The 21,044-nt window shown below is 33.6% G+C and overlaps 2 protein-coding genes across 3 annotated transcripts in view; one reads left to right on the forward strand and one right to left on the reverse strand.

Annotated features, from left to right (window-relative positions):
* The window catches only part of LOC129002199 (probable RNA helicase armi), a 44,487-nt gene extending 39,227 nt beyond the window's left edge, over positions 1 to 5,260 (reverse strand). For both annotated transcript variants that reach the window (XM_054429837.1, XM_054429838.1), the window contains exon 1: positions 5,003 to 5,260. The gene's annotated coding sequence lies outside the window, so the exon portion shown is untranslated. The remainder of the gene's footprint in view (positions 1 to 5,002) is intronic.
* Positions 5,261 to 10,669: 5,409 nt separating this feature from the next.
* LOC129002666 (WAS/WASL-interacting protein family member 1-like) overlaps positions 10,670 to 21,044 on the forward strand; it is a 44,109-nt gene continuing 33,734 nt past the window's right edge. The window contains exons 1-2 of the mRNA XM_054430641.1: positions 10,670 to 10,691; positions 10,993 to 11,172. The gene's annotated coding sequence lies outside the window, so the exon portion shown is untranslated. The remainder of the gene's footprint in view (positions 10,692 to 10,992; positions 11,173 to 21,044) is intronic.

The following is a 21,044-nucleotide window of genomic DNA, read 5'->3' on the forward strand; positions in this document are numbered from 1 at the left end:
CGTCAGCACGATAACTCGAGCAAAAATGATCCGATTTTGATGAAATTTGGTACAAACGTGTAAACGTACGTTTATTCGAACGAGTTCGCGATCCAGCATGATCGGACCATGGGAACGGGGGTTTACGGGGGGTTTTATGGGGTAAAAATAGGTTTTTCCCATTTTTGACCTAAAAAACATAAAATTTAGCAATTTCTTTCCAAACCATTTTGTAGAGCTTAAAAAAACAAATAATTTAGTATATTGAAGCGTTATTATGCGCCTAATGGTTACGGAGAAAATTCCAAAAAATTGTAAATTTAAAAATTCTCATGTTATTCTTATGGAGAATAAGTAAACTGTTGTAGTTTGCTTGTTTGTGAACATATTTTGATCAAATTTGGAAAATGTTTTTATTTCTTACTAACTATTCACATTTTACAAAAAAAAAGTTTTACCCTCCCTGATGCAGCAAACCTAAGTACTTGTTAAACTAATTCTATTTAAATCAAGAATAAATGTATTTTTAAGTAGACATTTCAGTGTAAATACAATCAGTCAAATGGAAATTCGCTTAGTCTGCAGGTTTGCTGCGGCGGGGGTATTATAATGAGTGATGTAACTAGACAGGGTAGGAGAAGACCTGCAAGACGTGGAAGAGTATCCAGGAATTCAACTAACACAAGAAATGCTGAAAGAGAACGTCATGTAAGGCCTAAATATGAAAGAAATCTACAAGCTGGTTTACAACCTGCCTTCAGAAGAATGCTGGAAAATGAGTTGAGTGTTGTTTCTCACAATCTAGGTCCTTTTAACAGCACTTGCATGCATTGAGGCGCATTTCACTTCACAGAGGAGGCCACAAATGGACATTTTGACACATGTAGCCACAATGGACTCATTAACATGCCACAACCACAATTAAATCTATATCTATAAAAGAGGAACTATGTATGTATGTGTGTGTGTGTGTATATACGTTATGGACTCCGAAACCGCTCGACAGATTGTAATGAAACTTTCAGGCATTATTAAGCATCTTTTAAGGATGGTTCGAGTGAAGTTTAGTGCAGATCTGTCAAAAGGGCTCTGCCCCAGAGGGTTTTAAGTGGGCCAATGTCAGACTTTTTGATCTACAATGTTTACAAATAAATATATTTTAAAAGCAGATGTTTACTTTCACCAACTGTTTTGTAGGTTTGAATAATCACAACATTCTGTATTAGCATTAGTCATGATTTGAAATAGTGCCACAGTGTTTCTACAGATTGCAGCACAGACAACTATTTTACTTTTGAATAAGTCCAAATGTATTAAACCCCAATCGCAGCACACCTGTGCACTTAACAACGTTTAAATTCTCCAATGTTAAATATTAAAACATAAAAACCTTTATCAAAGTACTGTATTATAAACAATAAAAGGGATGACTCTTTTAAATTTATAACAACAGCTAATTTGCAGCCAAAAGGAGAGTGAGCGTAGCGAACGAACATCAACCTGGAGGCGAGTAAGCGTAGCGAACGAGCTAACCTGAAAATAAATGAGCGCAGCGAACGATTTCCAACCTGAAGGTGAGTTAGCGTAGCGAACGAACTTCAACCAGGACGTGATTGAGCCATGCGAATACTTATGAAGTTAAGCGGGGCAAAGCCCGCGGGTACAGCTAGTGAAAAACTAAAAGTAATGTTTTTACATGATTCTAACTTAATAAAAAAACATAAGGCAATACAACCGTGCAATGGCTTTTGCGTCGACTTCCGCTCCACAAAAAGAGATTCCGGGAAATGGGCCTTACTGTTTTAAAATTCAGGGACAAATTCATAGATATATTTTTGACTTACTACCGCGAAATGGGGAGTTGCCTTCATATGGACAATTGTGTCTAAATTAGGGGCTATGGCCCCTATAGGTCACTAGTTAGCTAAAAAATAGTGCAAGGCAAAATTTTAACGTAAAAATAAAAACACTATTATACACTTATGGGCTTGTAAGTTAACAAATTAAAAATAAATGTTGTGGTATGCCTGTCACAAACGATCTTTATCTTCTACCAACATAAAAATCACATTCATTTAGTTGATATATAGCAATATAGGCCTATAGCGGTATTTACTCAGGGGAGGTATGGATGAGCTTACGATGACAGCTGTGGGCTTCTCATTAGCTGAGGGAACACCATTAGCGTAACAATACGGTTTGCAGCCATCGGCCTCTAGTCATTGTGCTCTAGTGATTAGCGTGTCAGGCTGATATGCTGAGAGTCTCGGGTTCGAATCCCGCTGGTGGCACTAACTTTTTGACTAAGCTTTTTTCATTATCAGCAAGTTTGGTTGGTTTGGTTCGGTTATGACAGTTTAATTTTATTATTAAGTCATTATAAAATTTTAATTGAGCAATTTCTCAATAAAGGAATTTTATGAAAATTATGGAAATTAACAAGTACAATACACTATTGTAATTCTTAACGAATGAACAATAAAGAATATTGTATTGTATTGTATTGTACACCAATCCTCGCCCTTTAAAATACATAATGGTGTACGGAAAAAGTAGGCCTATCGGATCCGTGTTGTAATTCAAGGGAGAAAACAATTCAATTGAGCACTAGGCCTACCCAAATAGCAAGCCATTGTTTAGGAAATTCAACATACTCACTATACCTGCAATGTATATTTTTGAATGTCTGTTGTTTATTAAAAGAAATTTACATACTATACCTACAAATAAAAATGTTCATAACTATTTCATTAGAAACTGTACGGTAACTCACTTAGAATTTCCCAGTGTAATTTAAAAATTACTCTGAATTGTTTTGTTGAAATGGGAAAAAAACTGTATAATTCTCTACCCTCTCATTATAAATGTTTAGAATTTAACTGTTTTAAGAAGAACGTTAAGCACCTTTTGATTAGTATTAGTCCATATGACATAAATGAGTTTTTCCTTAATGTTAATGACCATGTATAGTATAACTAAAAATGTCTGTGATTATCTGTGGACTGTTTTATAGTTATATTTATTATTTAACTAGTTGACACTGCATGCATTGTAAAAGGTTCTGGCAATAAAGATTTGATTTGATTTGAATAATTAATGTACAATTGTTTAACGACAACTAACATAACCTAAGATAAATAGCCTAAATTAGGCCTGTTATATACATTTTTCTTTAAACAAACAATGTTTGTAAAAACTTGTTAAGCCTAAGTTAAGTATCATGAAGTTGAAATAAATGGATACAAACTTCTATGGGACATACATTTATTTAAAAAAAATCTGAAGTAAAACTTAGGGTCTTGAACATTATGCAATAGTTATTGAAACGATTAGTTTTATAAATAAACAAACGTGTTTTTCTTTGATATATTGTTCATTGATTTTAAAAACCCAGAGCCCCTACTAACTGCAGGTAAAATCAAGATATTTTCTAAAGACTTCCAAATGGATCTAGATTTTTATTGAATTAATTAAGGACAATTCCACTTATTAATTTCTCCAAACTCTGGATTCGTTTCAATAGTTTAGCTCTTTCCCCAGTTTTACCCTTGAATCTGTAATTGAAAGTCTCATCTTTTTTGGAAAATTTGTCATGAAGACAATTCTTACAAGCACAACGACTTAGTTCTGAATTGTGTGAAAGATCTGAAAAGCTAGGTGATGAAGCTCGATTCCTTGTTGGGGTGAAGGGTCTTTTCAATCTCTCTCTTTTAGCTCTACCTAAAGCAGATTCATCACTTGAACTGCATGTTACATCCCGAAAACTTCTGGCAGAATGTGCTTTTCTTTCTTTTGATACAGGTCTACTTCTATTAAAGGGCTTTTCTGCACAGCTCATAGTACGGCACTTTCTTTTTGGAGAAATCAGATTACTTTTTTTTGTGTACAACTGATAGAGAGGATTAACATTTGTAATCCTTGACCTATTAATTGGATATTGCAAATGGTTTTCTGATCTTATGATGTCTTCTAGTTGGGATGCTAATAAAATATTATCTTTTTTTAACTTATCTACAACAGACTTCTCAAAATGGAGTTTATCTTCCAGCTCATTTATATGGTTCTGTAAAGCATATATTTCCTTATGACAATCTTTGTTTATTTTTAAAGATGTCAATTTTTTAATTTGTTCCTTTAACGAAACATTCTCTGTAGTAATATTAACAACCCTTTTTTGCAAAGCATCTATTTCGCTCTTTATGTTAGCATAATCATTATTCACAAGTTGGAATTGCAATTCAGCAACCTGCTTCTCAAGTCTTTCAATTGTTTCTTGAAGAACTCTTGGATCAGGAGGTCCACAATACTCTAGAGCTAAGGGATAGTGAATTCGATCAAACTCAACTGTGTATGTAACCATGAGATAGCGCCTATTGTTTGTTGACGAAGCTAATATTTGAGTTGTATGTACACTAAAACTTCTGGGTTGAGTTGATCTGCTTCTTAACATTTCAAGGTCCTCAAACTTCAATAAATCCAAAGTGACACAATGACTAGTGCTCAAAAGGGCTGACTTTAACATTGATATGAATGTATCAAACCGTTTATAGTTTCCAGTTTTGAGAGTGAGGTTTTCAATATAGGAAGCATTGTAGGAACCTATCCATTCTTCAGATGTTTTTTTATCGGTAACTTTGACTTCAATTGTTTCAGGTTGCTTCACAGTTCTGAGACTAACAACATACTCTCTCCCTCTAAATTCGCATGAAGTTACAAGGTTTATGTCTGTATTCATTTTATGATTAAGTTACTCACTTCTGGAACTTTTAGACTAGGAATGATAGATCTTATTTTTGTTTTGCAAAAGGCAGTAAATTACAGCATGCAAGCAGTAAAATAGGTGTAGCCCTGCCAACAATTGTAAGCCAAAGTCCTGATGCTGAAAGTATTATACAGTTTACTTCATCAAACAAATTATGAAGTAACTTACAGAGTAGGCCTATTCCTTGGATAGGCCTAGGCCTAGGCCTACCATTCTTAAACAAGTGTTCACCGGAATTATTATAACCTTTATTACACTTACCCAGAACAGAAATGTTTCCAATAAACCCTGGTCTGCCTACTTCACAATAGTTGTGTTAATTGTCTTTATATTAGAGCAGGACAAACAGTGAAAATGAATTATATTTTGATGGTTCAAACAATTTTCACACTTCCCTTAAAATGTTTGCACTTATAAAATCGCATACCGTACCATTTATTTGTAGGCTAGTTTTCAAATGAACCTATACTAATACTAAATTTATAATTAATTAATAATCTTTCTAGGTTAATTTCTTAATCAAAGTGATCAAAGTACATAACAAACTACCTACAAAAATTAAGAAAACAGAACGGAACACAGCAGCACAGAGAGAAGGAGAGAACACAGAAGACAGAAGAAGAGAAGATTAGATAGATTGATTGAATAGAATGAAATGCAAAAACAAAACAAAACTGAGTCACACACAACAACTGAATCCTCCTGAGTCAGTCAAGTCCAAGTCACACAGCGACGTGAAGCTGGCCCGCCCATTCCAGCACATTTTAGCGAATTTCCCATATAGGGAATAAGCTATTACCGTAGTACTCATGGTAAGACCTGGACGCGGGACGCACAATTTTTATTTCAGCTGCAGTTATTTTAATAAGAACAAAATGAGAGCATCCTATTGGCTGAGGGAACACCATTAGCGCAATGAAACGGGTAGAACTCATCGGCCTCGGTGGTCTAGGGGATAGCGTGCCGGGCTACCAAACTTATGGTGCCGGGTTCGAAACCCATCGGGTGCACCAACTTTTTGTCTAAGATTTTTTCATTATCAGCAAGTTTGGTTAGTTTTGTTAGGTTATATCAGTTAAATTTTATAATTAAAACCTTATAAAATTTAATTTGAGCTATTTATAGTTTTATTTTATGAACAGAACTATTTTTTCGATTAGTAAACCTTCATTCAATTTTTTCATTGTCAGCAAGTTTGGTTAGTTTGGTTAGGTTATGACAGTTTAATTTTAAAAAATTAAAAAATATAAAATTTAATTTGAGGCGTTTATAGTTTTATTTTATGAACAGAACTATTTTTTTCTATTATTAAACCATTATTCAATTTTTTCATTATCAGCAAGTTTGGTTAGTTAGGTTAGGTTATGACAGTTTAATTAAAAAATTAATTATATATTTTTTTTTTAGTTTTAGGCCTATAATAATTATTCTTTTTAAATTTCTAATTTTTAAACTCTTATTTTGTCCGTATTAAAAAACTGCAGCTGAAATAAAAATCGTGCACGCGGGACCGATTTTTTTTTCGTTTTGAGGTCCCCAGAGGCCAAAAACACCATCCGTTCAAATTCATATATATATATATATATATTTATATATATATATATATATTTATATATATATATATATATTTATATATATATATATATTTATATATATATATATATATGTGTCCGTCAGCACGATAACTCAAGCAAAAATGATCCGATTTTGATAAAATTTGGTACAAACGTGTAAACCTACGTTTATTCGAACGAGTTCGCGATCCAGCATGATCGGACCATGGGAACGGGTGTTTACGGGGGGTGTTATGGGGTAAAAATAGGTTTTTCCCATTTTTGACCCAAAAAACTTAAAATTTTGCAATTTATTTCCAAACCATTTTGTAGAGCTTAAAAAAACAAATAATTTAGTATATTGAAGCGTTATTATGCGCCTAACGGTTACGGAGAAAATTCAAAAAAATTGTAAATTAAAAATTCCCATGTTATTCTTATGGAGAATAAGTAAACTGTTGTAGTTTGCTTGTTTATGAACATATTTTGATCAAATTTGGAAAATGTTTTTATTTCTTACTAACTATTAACATTTTACAAAAAAAACAATTTTACCCTCCATGATGCAGCAAACCTAAGTACTTGTTAAACTAATTCTATTTAAATCGGGAATAAATGTTATATAAGTAGACATTTCAGTGTAAATCCAATCAGTCAAATAACTAAATGAAATGAAGCCTTTAGTGTCAAACCCAAATAACATGCATTTGATATAGGAAAATTAGGTTTTTTGTTATTTACACAAAAACTAAAAGAGATACGAAGTAAGTGTAAATTACAAAGTTGTTTGGAATTGAAAAACCTATAAAATGATGTGCCACTTGACATATGTTGCTATTTGAAAATTTTAAACAATGAGCATTTGTAAATTTTTAAAAATAATTTTTTTTGTAATTTTTATTATTTCAAAAAACCGTTACTTGTTGCATATCACAGTAAAGCTAATATCATAACGAGTAAGAAAATGCAACCGGAGAAGTGCTAAATGCATTGGTATAGGAAATACAGAGTATTAAAAAATATAGATTTCTTTCAAAAAAACTGCCGCCATTTTGAAACGGAAAAAGATAACTAATTTTGGTTTTCGCCAAAATGTTTGTCTATCAAATACCTTTAAAATGATGTATAACATGACATATGTTTACATTTGAAAATTCCGAGATTCGAACTAGTGACCCTCAGTTTTTGGCACATTCTGTATTTGAAAAAAGTTAAAAATATTTTTACGTTATTCCTTGGGGTCGATTTAGTTGGAAATAATTTTATTTCATCCTTGTACGTTAAGCCGTTTTCCAGTAATCGATTTGAGACACCTCTCGAGGGACACCCTGTATATATATATAGATTTATATATATAAATATATACGTCCGTGAACGCGATAACTTGAGTAATTTTTGTCCGATTTTGATGAAATTTGGTTTAAAGGTGTAAGGTGGGATAAACTTGAATGAGTTCGCGAACCAGCATGATCGGACCATGGGAACGGGGTTTTACGGGGGGTTTTATGGGGTAAAAATTGGGTTTTCTCATTTTTGACCCTCAAAACACAAAATTTCTCAATTTCTCTCTAGACCTTTTTAAAGAGTTTAAAAAAACAAATAATTTAGTATATTGAAATGTTTTTGTACGGTTATTGGTAACGGAGAAAATTCAAAAAATTATATATTTAAAATTCCCTTGTTATTCTTATGGAGAATATTGTAAAATGTTGTAGTTTGCTTGTTTATGGATATATTTTGATCAAACTTGGCTAATTTATTTATTTTATACTAAGCTATTAATATTTTAGTAAAAAATACACTTTATTAGTTTCCTTGTAGCAGCATACCTAGGTACTCGTTAAACCTAATGTTATTTAAATAGGTTTAATTGAAAATCCATTCAGACAAATGGAAATTCGCTTAGTCGGCAGGTTTGCTGCGGCGGGGGTATTTTTTAATGTATACAAAAAAGTGTGCTCTTTATAACGGTTATTAAAAAAAAGTTTGCTCTTCTAATAATTATGACATATTCAACTGTTTTTGCCAGCCGTGATTCTGGCCCGCCCATTTCAGCTACAGATCTATAAACCATACCAAAAAACTGTGCTGAAAGTGTGCTCACAGGAATCATTGTAAAAAAAGTGTGCCACCCCCGTTACTAAACAAATAACCCCTAGGTAAGGGTAATAAAATGACCCAGCTCACCCATTTCAGCTACAGATCTATAAACCATGCCAAAAAAACTGTGCTGAAAGTGTGCTCACAGGAATCATTAATACAAAAAAGTGTGCCACCCCCGTTAAACAAACAACCCCTAATTGGTAAGGGTAATAAAATGACCAGCCCGCCCATTTCCAGCTCCAGATCTATAAACCATACCATAAACCTGTCCTGAAAGTGTGCTCACAGGCCGACCACCAGGTCTTCCAGGCGTCCAACACCCTCGAAGAATGTCATCGATTATAGTTTTACAGTAATAACTAAATCTAATGCCAGCATTGATTATAGGCAATGGTGTTTTGGCGAATTTCCCATACTGTATAGGGAAAATAAGCTATTACCGTAGTACTCATGGTACCGGACCCGGGACCGATTTCCTTTTTTCGTTTTGAGGTCCCTCCCAAGAGCAAGAGGCCAAAACACCAACCGTTCAAATTCACATACACATATATATATATATATATATATAATTTTATAAAAAAGTTTGTTATTGCAAAAACGAGCATTAAAAATCATGTACAATGTTGATTTTAGTACACACAGTAAACCATTATTTATGGAGGATAATATTTTAACTGTACAAGCAATGTATATTTTAAGCTGCCTTGTGTTTGCAAAAATAGTTTTACCTTTTTACCTTTACCTTTTACCTCTTCTTTCTTCACCACAATCCTCAGATCGGGGAGTCGTCAAAATTTCTCCTTCTTCATCTTCTTGGCAGCCTTTCAGCTAGCCCAGTGTAGGTGTGTATAAGTGTGTTCTTGTATGTATTCCTTTGTTGAGTAATATGGTTTGTTTATAAGGTAGTTTTTTAGTGTGTTTACAAATGTGGTATGATTTGAGATGTTTTTAATTTTTTCTGGCAGAAGATTTATGTATTTGGATCCTGTGTATGTTGGGGTGTTGCTGAATTTTTTTAGTCTGTGTTGTGGCAGGTTTATATTGTTTTTGTGTCTGGTGTTGTGATTATGATAATGTGACCGGAGTGTTGGATTGGATTTTTTTGCAAGGATTATGGTTTCTAGGATGTATTGTGAGAAAACGGTGGGGATTTTGAGCTGGATGAATAGGGGTCTACAATGTTCCAGATAGTGTGTCCTGCATATCGTCCGTAGTACTTTCTTTTGTAGGATAAGTAGTTTGTCCATATTGTTTGCAGATGATGATCCCCATGTTGCAATTCCGTAACTCAGGTGAGAAGCAAAAAGCGAGAAGTAGGCTATTCTGGAGGTTTCTTCGTCGGTTATGGTGCGAATTCGTTTGATGCCATAGTGTGCAGAGGCCAGTTTTTTACACAAATGTTCGATGTGTTGCTGCCAGGATAAATTTTTATCAACAATTATTCCCAGGAATTTAGTGGTTTCTTGCGTTGTGATACTGATGTTGGTCCAGTCGCTTTGATCTTCTCTTTAGTAAAACAGACACGCATAATATGTGCACAGTTACAACACAAGAAACCGTTGCGATATATTATATCCTAGACGTGTCAATACAGCTGACATCAGCTCATGAATTCACACTTTATTGATTTAAATTTAAATGTATGAACATAAATTTATTAAGATATTGAAAATGAAACATACAGAATTGAAAACCGAAACAACATGAATTAAAATCTATATCTGTACATCTTCAGTTCGAAGGCCGCGGTCTGGAGTTAAAAGCGGCCGTGATACAGCACCACAGCTACTAGTTTTATTGAAAAGTCCAAACGACATTATTATAGGCTACTTGAAAAAAACATAAAAATGTTAACTGGGTTAGCGTATCGGACTCAAGAGGATTAAACATTATGTTAAACCATAGATAAAACTCCCTTTAGGTTAAACCACTGGTTAACATGACTGTGTCGGATTTCAGTGCGGGAGGGATGGGTTCGATTCCCGTCAAATACTCAAAACATGGATTTTCCTTTTCCCAAAAACCGTTTCAATAGTACCATAGATAAACATAGTTTATGTTTTATCTATGGTAATACACTCTATTTCGTATCCTCTGAAATACCATCGTTGAGGACAGAAAAATGTTATTGAACTAATAGGGATTTTTATTATTTTAATGTTTTATATTACACTTTTTATGCAAAGCGGAAAATTATTGATTCAAACCATTGCAAAATATATTTAATAATTTATAAGCATTGTTTTTATTTTAAAGTATGTATTACCAGTTATATTACAGAAATATTTGCAAAAGTAGGTATATTTGTGTATACTAGTGTTGTGTTGTGGGAAATCCTGTTTTGGCAGTTTGCCAGCCATTCATATTATCCATTTATCCATTCCCATCCCATTGAATCATCCATCAAACTCAAAGTGTCATTTTACATTTTCATGTAACTTTGTTAATTTTCTCGCACAATTAAAACATCCTATGAAGGGATTTAATGTGTTATTTATTAGTCAGATATTTTATTTTGAATCTTTGCATGGGGTGGTATAATATTAGACAACTCCCCCGTTAAAATACCACCCACTGACAAAATTCTTACTCAAGTGCTAGTGGAATGGCTGCCATATTGAGGTGCAAGGTGGAGCTGTAGAAAGCGGAAATTAGCTTATTAAAGTTAACTTGAATAGCAGTTCTTTTTTGTGATGACTTTATAATTTATACAACCAAAACACTCTGATCAGTTAATGGAAACTTCTTCTCGTTCGTGGAACAAGCCTTGTTTATGTAAGTAATGTCATTTATTTAGTAAACAGATTAATGAATTTTGATGAGCACTTGAAGAGATTCATTAGTCTGCCACCTTTGTAGCCTAATAAAAACACTTTTCTTTAGTTTTAGGTCTACTAGGCCAAAAAATGAAAAGTTAAGTCATACCTAAGACCTTTGTTAAACCAGCCAAGGCAACCAGAAGTCTATTCACTGGAAAATAACTTGGGGCTATGGTAAGGTTTAGTCTACTTACCTAGGCCTATCTCTTTCGTTAGGCTAGTCTAGAAGACTATGAAGGATGAGTTGCATCGACTAGTCAGATCGAAATGGATTTTTTTTATCGGGCACTTTTTTACAATTTGACAGCAACTTGTTTTGACACTTGCATTCAGTGTAGGTAGCCTAAGTATTCTGTCACATAGAAAATCCTTGAAGATGATTTGAATAGGGATGTTGCGATACCACGGTCTTTCCGATATTTGGTATCGATACCGTATCGCAAAAAAGTATCGATACCGGCTCAGTATCGGAACTAAAGTATCGATACCATTAGTATCGTATCCATTCGATACCAGTGACGTCATATTCTGATTCACTGATCTTCGATTAAAGTTTACTCGTTCCAGTACAGTGCAGCTAATATAGGATTCGAATTCAAGCTGCTAAAAACTACCTAAATATGTAAAACATTGATAAAATCAAAGATTACATGCGTTAGCATATGTAATCTTTGATAAAATTAACCAAACATAGCCAACCATTGTTTTCAATTTTACCTTCAAGTATAAGTTCAAGTAGGCCTAAGCTTACCTTACGTTCTAGGCCTATATAATTTATCTTTTCAATAGACAATGTTATTAAATTACCAACGTAACACATTCGTGTTTACCATCAGCCTAAAAAAAGTTTTTTAGTTAAATAACTTTAAGTGCGGTGCCATCTTTTTAGTTTATTTGATGTTAAATAGTCCATGGTTTCATTTTATTTGCCTAACACAACGTTGCTAACATTGACTTGTAACAAAAATAACTCTGCAACTGAACTAAACCCTTAAGTTGTATCATTGACTAAATATACGTCTGTAGGTATACAGTCAATAGTTTTACTTATAGTTATGTAAAGTTCTATGGAAATTGAATCATAATTTACTCAAACCACATATCAGACAAGCTAGATGAAAAAAATATTTAATTGGGTTAATTTTTTTTTGTCACTGTTGCTCCAGCCTTGGAAAATAACCGCTCAGAAGGCACGAGCGTGGCCATTTTACTCAGATTTGTCAGAAATTACCTTCCGATACTTACGATACGATACTGGCCTCTTGGTATCGATACCAAGTAAATATCGGAACAACCGATACCGATACGATACCAGCAGTATCGCAATAAAAGTATCGATACCTACTGGTATCGATAGTATCGCAACATCCCTAGATTTGAATAATCTAGCCTAACTGATAACTTATTTAAATATAGGCCTATTCATTTGATTGTTCTGAGGGACAATTGCGAAATTGCAGCCTTTCACACAAGCAAAGCAAGTTTTTGTAACCTAACTTTAAGTTAAAGCCAGCACTGTGGAGCAGGACCAGGAACCTAAAGCCACGTTTACACTGGAGTTTCAAACAAAAAGTTGCAAACAGCAGTTTCAAATTAAAGTTTGCAATTTTTATTTCATGGTTTTGTTTCCATGTTTCATGAAAATGTTTGAAATAGCCTAGGCTATTTAATTTTGATCTTGATTATGACTTGCCTCGTTCTGGATCCTCAGATCAGTCCTTCCGAGGATGTTAGTTTGATTCCAAAGCACTTCCTGTTCTCTGTACAAGCTAATTGACTTAATAATAGGCCTATTGTCATCTCCCCACTCCATCTCACTCAGTAGATTTACCATCACTTACAACACGCACGATACCACACAACAGAGATAAGTCACAACAAACATGAGTTAGCAGTACACTCCAGGCAGGGTTAACAGTGAGGGAGTCAGTCCGAGTCGAGAAACAGGGTGGCGTGAGTGAGAGTGGAGGTGGTAGTGTAGGGGATGGCGGAGAAATGTTTCTGTTTCGTGTTTTAACGGCTCATAGTGACCGAAACTAGTGTTGCAATCAAAGAGTTTGCAACTCCCTTTGATCTTTAAATACCGGACTTAAAGTGGAGACAAAAATTTCTGTTGCAAACACTGTAAAACTGTTTCCAACAGCGAAATGTTTCGTCTAAAAATGTGTGTTTTTAGATATGTTTGCAATTTCTGTTAGCAACTCGTGTTTCAAACTCCGGTGTGAACGCGGCTTAAAACATGTCTACTGGAGCGCTATTGACGTGGACATTGCTGGATGCCCAACTACAATGCACTCAACGAGTAGAGTTATGATTAAATGCGCAGGTGCAGAGAAGCTATCACTTGTCTTAGTCGTCATCAGGAGTTAGTTGCAGACACAACTTATTATTACAAGTTGAATAAGTTGTAAGCTGTTTATTTATTTTGTATAGGTACCTCAAAACAAATTTTTAATTTTGATTTCTTAAGTTACCGTACTTATAGTTTTTTACCTTCTGAATCCAAATAAGTTATAGCCTACCATTATTTTTCACCGCTGATGAATATTTCTCAAGATATCGCCGTAAAAATATAGGCCTACAACATTATAATAAACAAGGTTGGATATAATTGATCTATTTATGCCTAGTCACTTCAATAGTTTTTGTGTAACTAGTGGGCGAAGTGGCACTTTGCTGCAAACGAAAGAAATGCACGAGCCGTAGACGAGTGGGGGATGTTTCTCAAGTGCAGCAAAGGCACTCGTGTTACACATTACTTATAGTTTCCCTACAGTTAATATAAATCATAAATAATTAGTCTTTCAAACAATGCACAACACGGTATTAGGTTAGGTTAAATCCATACATTGAACGAAATGGGAAACGCTGGACCGGGGGCCATTCCATGTCAAGTCATCCAGGGGTTGTCACCCACTAGTCAAAGATTTTCATGAAAATTTGTACACATAATTTAGACATTTAGATAGGATAAAATCCAAAATTTCAGTTCATTATGTCAAACGGTTTCAGAAATATGACTATTTGAAGTTTTGAGCGAATTTAGTTTCCGAGGTCCAATTTGACGCTAAGGGAGCGTGCATGTATTCTCGTCTTTCTATGTAGAATGGACAATTATTAAGCTAGAGGCCTCAAAATTTGACTCATATCCAAAATTTAATGCAGAATCATATAGGGTACCTAATACAATTAAAATGATAACTATTACCTATTATCACCCCAAAAAAATTCCTAAATACAAATAATTCGATTTTTCCGAAATCGGAACATTCAGTTACAAAAGGTTTGATAACAAAAATCTCTCTCCAGATAAACCTATAAAACTATATATCACTGGAAAGAGGATAAAATTATCTTTCAAATGGTATAATAACATGAGTGGGGTTTTGAGTATTAACATTGTTATCACACGTGAAAGTCAAAAATTAAATTGGATAAGGCTAAAAATTTCATTTGATGCCGAATATGTATGATCAACTTAAATAATACAAAAGGTTCATCAATATGTTTGTACAAATGACTTGAAATCTAAAAATATGAAACAAAATATTGAGTCCTTAAGTTGTTATTTTTGTATGAATTAAATTTTTAGCCTACTTATAAAAAGCCCTAACTAAATTATCCTACATTACTTTTACCTAAATAAAGGCTTATTATAGCTTTACAAGAAATTACAATTACATTTAATGCAAAATTTATAAGTTTACCACTCTCAATAACAAATTAAAAAAATGTATTATTAATTTTTATAGATCAAACTTCAATATTAAATTATGCGTTAAAAAAATAAAAATAAAATTGTATGACATATTTAATACACAATCAATGTTTTTAACCAGATGTTTATACCAGTGAATGTGACCAGTATCTGTGTGTATTGGTGTGTTTGTGTTTAAAATTATCTTTCAAATGTTATAAAAAATAAAAGTGGGGTTTGGAGTATTAACCCTCCGAGTGTCATGCGTCGCTGCAGCGACTCACGAACACTGTTTACGGTAAAGGCTCTATGACTGACTGAATCGGATTGAACTGGATCGAGTTAGGTATCGTTCTTTTCGTTAAATTATAAGCTTTCTCCAGAGGTCTGTCTCAGCGCTGTATGTTCTCCGAGCCGATCGTAATTGTAGCAGACAGCTGACGTGCGTATTAGTAAACAGCTTGGTTATCCTCGGACCGATGACTGATGTGTTTTATTACGTTTATCATTGTTTTAGTATTGAAAATCAAAAGTAGTGATTTACGTGGTGCATTATAAGAAGATTTAAGTGATTTTGAAGGGCTGGTTGATGATCCTGAAGAAGTAGGTAGTGATATTGAATTTCATTGAGCGCGAACTTATTATTTTTGTTTTTATTTTCCAAAATATATTTTTTTTTACCTAAAAAAATTTTTTTTAACAAATGTTCCTTATGTTTTATATATAATATTGAAGCCCATGATTTTCCAAACAAAATGGTATATAGAACAGTATAATTAACATTGTTTTTAAGCTTCTCAGATCCGTTTTAATAAAACCTTGCAAATGAGCTAAAAATAGGCAGACATTAAGGCCAAAACAAGGGACACTCGGAGGGTTAATATTTTATGTTCCTCAAAGTCAAAAGAAAACAACTTGATTGAAACGTAAAACAAAACCAAATACATCCTAGTTTTGAAGTAAATTTGTATTAATTTTTTTGTAAACTCTTTGTCAATATCTTCGTCACTATCATGAAATGCAGAATTTTGTTCATTTTTTGAACCAGTGTTTACAACATTCAATAACTTTCTACAATTGCTGCACAAAAGCTTTCCTGGCACTAAAGTTATGTCTTTAAGTTTTTTAACTTCTTTTACCTTCTCTAAAGAAATTACTCTTAAATCTTTGTCAAGGATACCACATGTTTTTTTAAATGGGTCACAGCATGATGTTTTTTACATTTCAAAAAGTAACAAAAATGATGAGAACAAATTGAATCATTTTTATTATATTCATTATTTGTGTGCCACCTTAATGTTTCTAGTTATAATCTGTGCAAGGAAGCCCACTTTGTCGAATGACTGTAGGAAAAATATTTTCTTTTACCATTGATTCATTACAAATTATGAAGGCGAAGGGACATTGTTGAAAATATTAAAAGACTGTACGTAGAATCAATTAAATACTGGTGTATCAAACTAAGTAGTTTATCTGCTTGTTACATTACTAGTACTGGTAGTGGTAACACATTACTGTGCCCTATTTGTGTGATTCATTATTCTTTTCTGACTCATTGAACAAGGCTATGCTGAGGTCATTGGTTTTCTCCTTCACAAAAATGTTTTTTTTTCACATTAGGGCCTATATGTCTTAGGCCCTAGCGGGTTTTCTTTAAAAAGTAAACAACAGAGTAAACTAGTATTATTTATTGTAGGCCTAATGCTAAAGTATGATGTTTAAAAACTAAAATTAAGGCAGCATAAAATTTACTTAAATGTTGAGTTTTTGGTAGGGATCTTAAAGCAGAAAATATCGTAAGCCTATGTCAAAGCTATTAAAACTGTTTAAATGTATTTCTTTGACTGTTTTATTTATTTATTTGCTTGAAGCAAAACACCTCCATTTTACGTAACTGTAGTTCTAGGTGAATACAATTGTATGTAATACTGTAGCTAAATATTATTCATTAGGTAGCCTACATTAAGTTAAATGTGTACAGTGGGTTAAAAATAGATGTAAACAAATAAATGTAAAAGTAGTCTTTACTGAACAAGAAACATTAAGAAAGTTACATTTTGTATATAATTTAGAAGGAAAACTCCTCACAAGGAGCAATTTTTACAAATATATAAATAATCCAGACGATAGCAATCTTAATTATTAAATTTTGTCTCACAGTTATATGTTAGCTTAATATTGACATTCCACAATGGCTAGCCAATACAAATAGATCTACTATTTGTAAAACTTTATAAATAATAAATTTGTATATTGCTAAAACAGTTTGGTGAATCAAACATATTCCAGTGTATTGTTTATGTAACCTGATGTGTTGATGACATAGCTGTGAGCTCACCTTGAGTCAGTGAGGTTGGGCAAATGTGATTTGTATGCTGGACACTGACTTTAGCTACATACTGACCTCAAGGTTTCACTTTTGCCAAAGGTCTATGACCATGTCTGCCTTTCTTTATAAAGGTTCAGAATTTTAAATAATTTTCAACACTAATAACAACTGTTCAGAATTTTTTATTAAAATTGTGAAATTAACTTTTAGCTGTTGTGGTGTAGGCTACTTAGACTTTTTAAACTAAAATATTTTATATCAAGGATTAAAAATAAATATTGATTTTGGTTCAGTAATTGTGATTTTTAATTGTTGGTTTAGAATTGTATTTTTGGTTTTAATTTTTTTGTTAGCTCGGTTCTTTAGATAAAAATATCAAAAACTACATGATTGTCTTCTTTGCACAAAAATAGCAAAATTATGTTTCATTGCAAACCAACATTTTTATACTGTAATTTGTTTTCCCTGAATTTTATAGTTATTGACTTTTTTGACATTTTAAGTCTTCAGCTTTGTAAGTATAATGCTAAAATAAAATCTTTAAATCTCGAAAACAAATTAATACAGAGTTGTAGTTATCAGTAGCTTAGTATAAAGTGTTAATGTTCTAAAACCGGGTTTTTATCTAATAAATTCCTGATCAATCAACCTACTACCTATAGGCTAATAATACTAGCTGTGTGCCCGTTCTACGCACGGGGATCTTATCATAGTCAGTTAAAACCTTCTTATATTAAGCACAGCAGTTGGTTTGCATACTTTCAGATATGCTGACAAAACTATTATCTATATATATAAAATCCAATGTGTTTGTATGTATGTTTGTTTGTATGTTTGTTTGTCCTTTATGGACTCCGAAACCGCTCGACAGATTGCAATGAAACTTTCAGGCATTATTAAGCATTATTCAAGGATAGTTTGTGTGAAGTTTGGTGCTGATCCGTCAAAAGGGCTCCGCCCCAGTGGCCCTGGAGTTTCCCATGTTAACCTTATGAGTACTCATATTTATATGGAATTAAAGAATCTTAACAGCTGGTGCAACTAAACAATTTGATTCTGTGATGTTCAATAGCATTAAAAAGTTAATAGGTTTACCAACAGGGTGCAGCACTATACTTATTTTTAATTTGTGAGAACAGCTAATTTGCAACCAAAAGGTGAGTGAGCGTAGCGAACGAACTTCAACCTGGAGGCGAGTTAGCGTAGCGAACGAGCTAACCTGAAGGCAAGTGAGCGCAGCGAACGAGCTCCAACCTGAAGGCAAGTGAGCGCAGCGAACGAGCTCCAACCTAAAGGTGAGTGAGCGTAGCGAACGAACTTCAACCAGGACGTGATTGAGCCATGCGAACGAGCTCATCTTGAAAAAAAAATGAACGAGCATGTGACATAAAACCACAATAGGACAGGACGACGTCTGTCGGGCCAGCTAGTTGTATATATAAACCTTCGCAAATACAGTATCTGACAGTTTCAAGCCAAAACTAATGCTTCGCAATTAAATGTCACCTGGATCTTGTTGGTCCATATCTTAAATTACACTAAAAAATGCTTTATAGATTTAAGGCATAGCCCTAAGTTAGGCCTATGATTGAAAGTTACTTTCCACAATGGTTAAAAGTATTTAAGGTACTACCTCAACCTCACAATTTAACACTTTATTTGGGTTGAAATTTTCATTATCAAGGTGTCCTTTCCGTGAAACACTGAGAAATAAGGACATTAATGCGTTACCAACAGACATACACACAAAAATACAGAACTTAATTAGGGAATTTGCTACGCTTTAAGCATAACAAAGTACGTATAAAATTAGTAGGCTATTTGAAATCTTTGTTAATGTCGTAAAATTTTATCATAACAGTTTATATTTGCTTGGACCGAAGATGACCCGAAATTCTGTCGAAATGCTATATGAATCGGTTTGCTATATGAAATGAAGTACAGTACTATAGACGATTTAGATTGGTAATTTATAATAAAAATTACCAAAATAGGCCACGAACTATTGATACATAAACAACGTTCAAAGTGTTTGAACAATTCATGATGGTTTGCTGAATAAATGTTTTACTAAAATGCGTTATTGTTTTCTTAGCATAAACTAACATTTTGGAATCCAGACAGAAAAAGCAAAACTTATACAGTTATGACATCAATTAAATTGAATACACCTTTAATAAATAAGGTGCAACACCAAAAAAACCAATTTGTAAATTACAGTGATCTGTTGGTACGTAAAAATGATTCTTGCTGCTACCAACGGTTCAAAGGAAAAGAACCAGTACTGTACCAAAAACCAACGTTTACAGTTAAGAACTATAGTACATCCGACCAATTATATGCGTAAATCAAGGTTAATTGATCTCTTGGTTTTGGATTTTCTCGTCGTAAAAAGTTATCGGCAATCAAAGTTATTTCCCATTAATTGCTTTAATTGTAAACCACTCTTAATGTAAACTTATTGGCGTCAGTTTGAAAAAAAATCATATACAACAACTTTCTGTTATTTAATAGATTACGTATTTCCTAAAAAGTGATTGGTATATCTAATAACATTAGAAGAAAATGTGACAAAAATCACACAACGTTGGGTTTTTGGACGTTTGTAATTTTATTTCTTAAGTACCTAGGTATGCCGTGTATTCTAAGGAAAAGTACCGGTATCAAGGATCGTCGTTGAAAAGGTTGTTATAAATAATTGGGTAAGCGTACGTATCCAAGAGATGAGCTATGGGCCTATTGGCTGTATGGTCCAGCGATTGCATCACACGGTGAGTAGGAACTATTGACTATATATAGTCAATGGTAGAAACAGAAAGTGACACATTGGAAAATCGAGTTTAGCATCATCCGTAAACCTCTGTTACAATCACCCACTGCAGTTGTGATTTTTTACTTTACACTTTACACAACTGCCATTGAAGCGCTGTCACTGAGTGGAACCTTGTTTCTAAGCTATTGGCGACGATCATTAATAAATTTAAGTTTCCCAGCCGTATACAACACTGATTCAATGTCTTCTTTCTGGTTAAGTAACTTTCTAAGTAGTTTCTAACTTCATAAGTATTAGCATGGCTCAATCACGTCCTGGTTGAAGTTCGTTCGCTACGCTCCCTCACCTTTAGGTTGGAGCTCTTTCGCTGCGCTAACTTGCCTTTAGGTGAGCTTGTTCACTACGCTAACTCGCCTCCAGGTTGATGTTCGTTCGCTACGCTCACTCACCTTTTGGTTGCAAATTAGCTGTTGTCATACATTTAAAAAAAAAAATAGTGATGCACCCTGTTGTTAAATCCTTTTAACTTTAATGCTTTTGAACATCATAGAACAGAACCAACTTGTTTAATTGAAACAGCTGTTAAGATTCATTAATTCCTTTTAAATATGGAAAATCATGAGGTTAACATGGGAAACTCTCCAGAGCCACTGGGGCGGAGCCCGAAAGGCCGATCAGAATAAAAACTACTTAGTTTTCCTATTTAATGCCCAAAGAATCAGTGTACCGAATTTCAGCCTCAATCAATCAATCAATTATCAATTATTTAAGATGGGGACGCTTCTATGTGCATATTTTAACCCACATATAAGTGAAGGATGAGTGTAGGATGAGTGGCGCGATCTTGTAGTCTTGTTGTGACTAAGGCCGACATGTTAGATACAGCTTAGACACAGCTTTTTATTTAATTATTAGCCCATACAGCTAATGGCAACTAAGGGACCTACAGTTTATTGTGGAATCCAAACCACATTTTTTCCTCGTAATTAACAAATTGGTCTAATTATTAAGATAGTACTGCGGATAGTC

The sequence above is a fragment of the Macrosteles quadrilineatus genome, unplaced genomic scaffold, assembly GCF_028750875.1.
Source record: "Macrosteles quadrilineatus isolate MER2022 unplaced genomic scaffold, UCM_ALF_1.0 Scaffold_9__3_contigs__length_116548681, whole genome shotgun sequence".
Lineage (NCBI taxonomy): Eukaryota > Metazoa > Arthropoda > Insecta > Hemiptera > Cicadellidae > Macrosteles > Macrosteles quadrilineatus.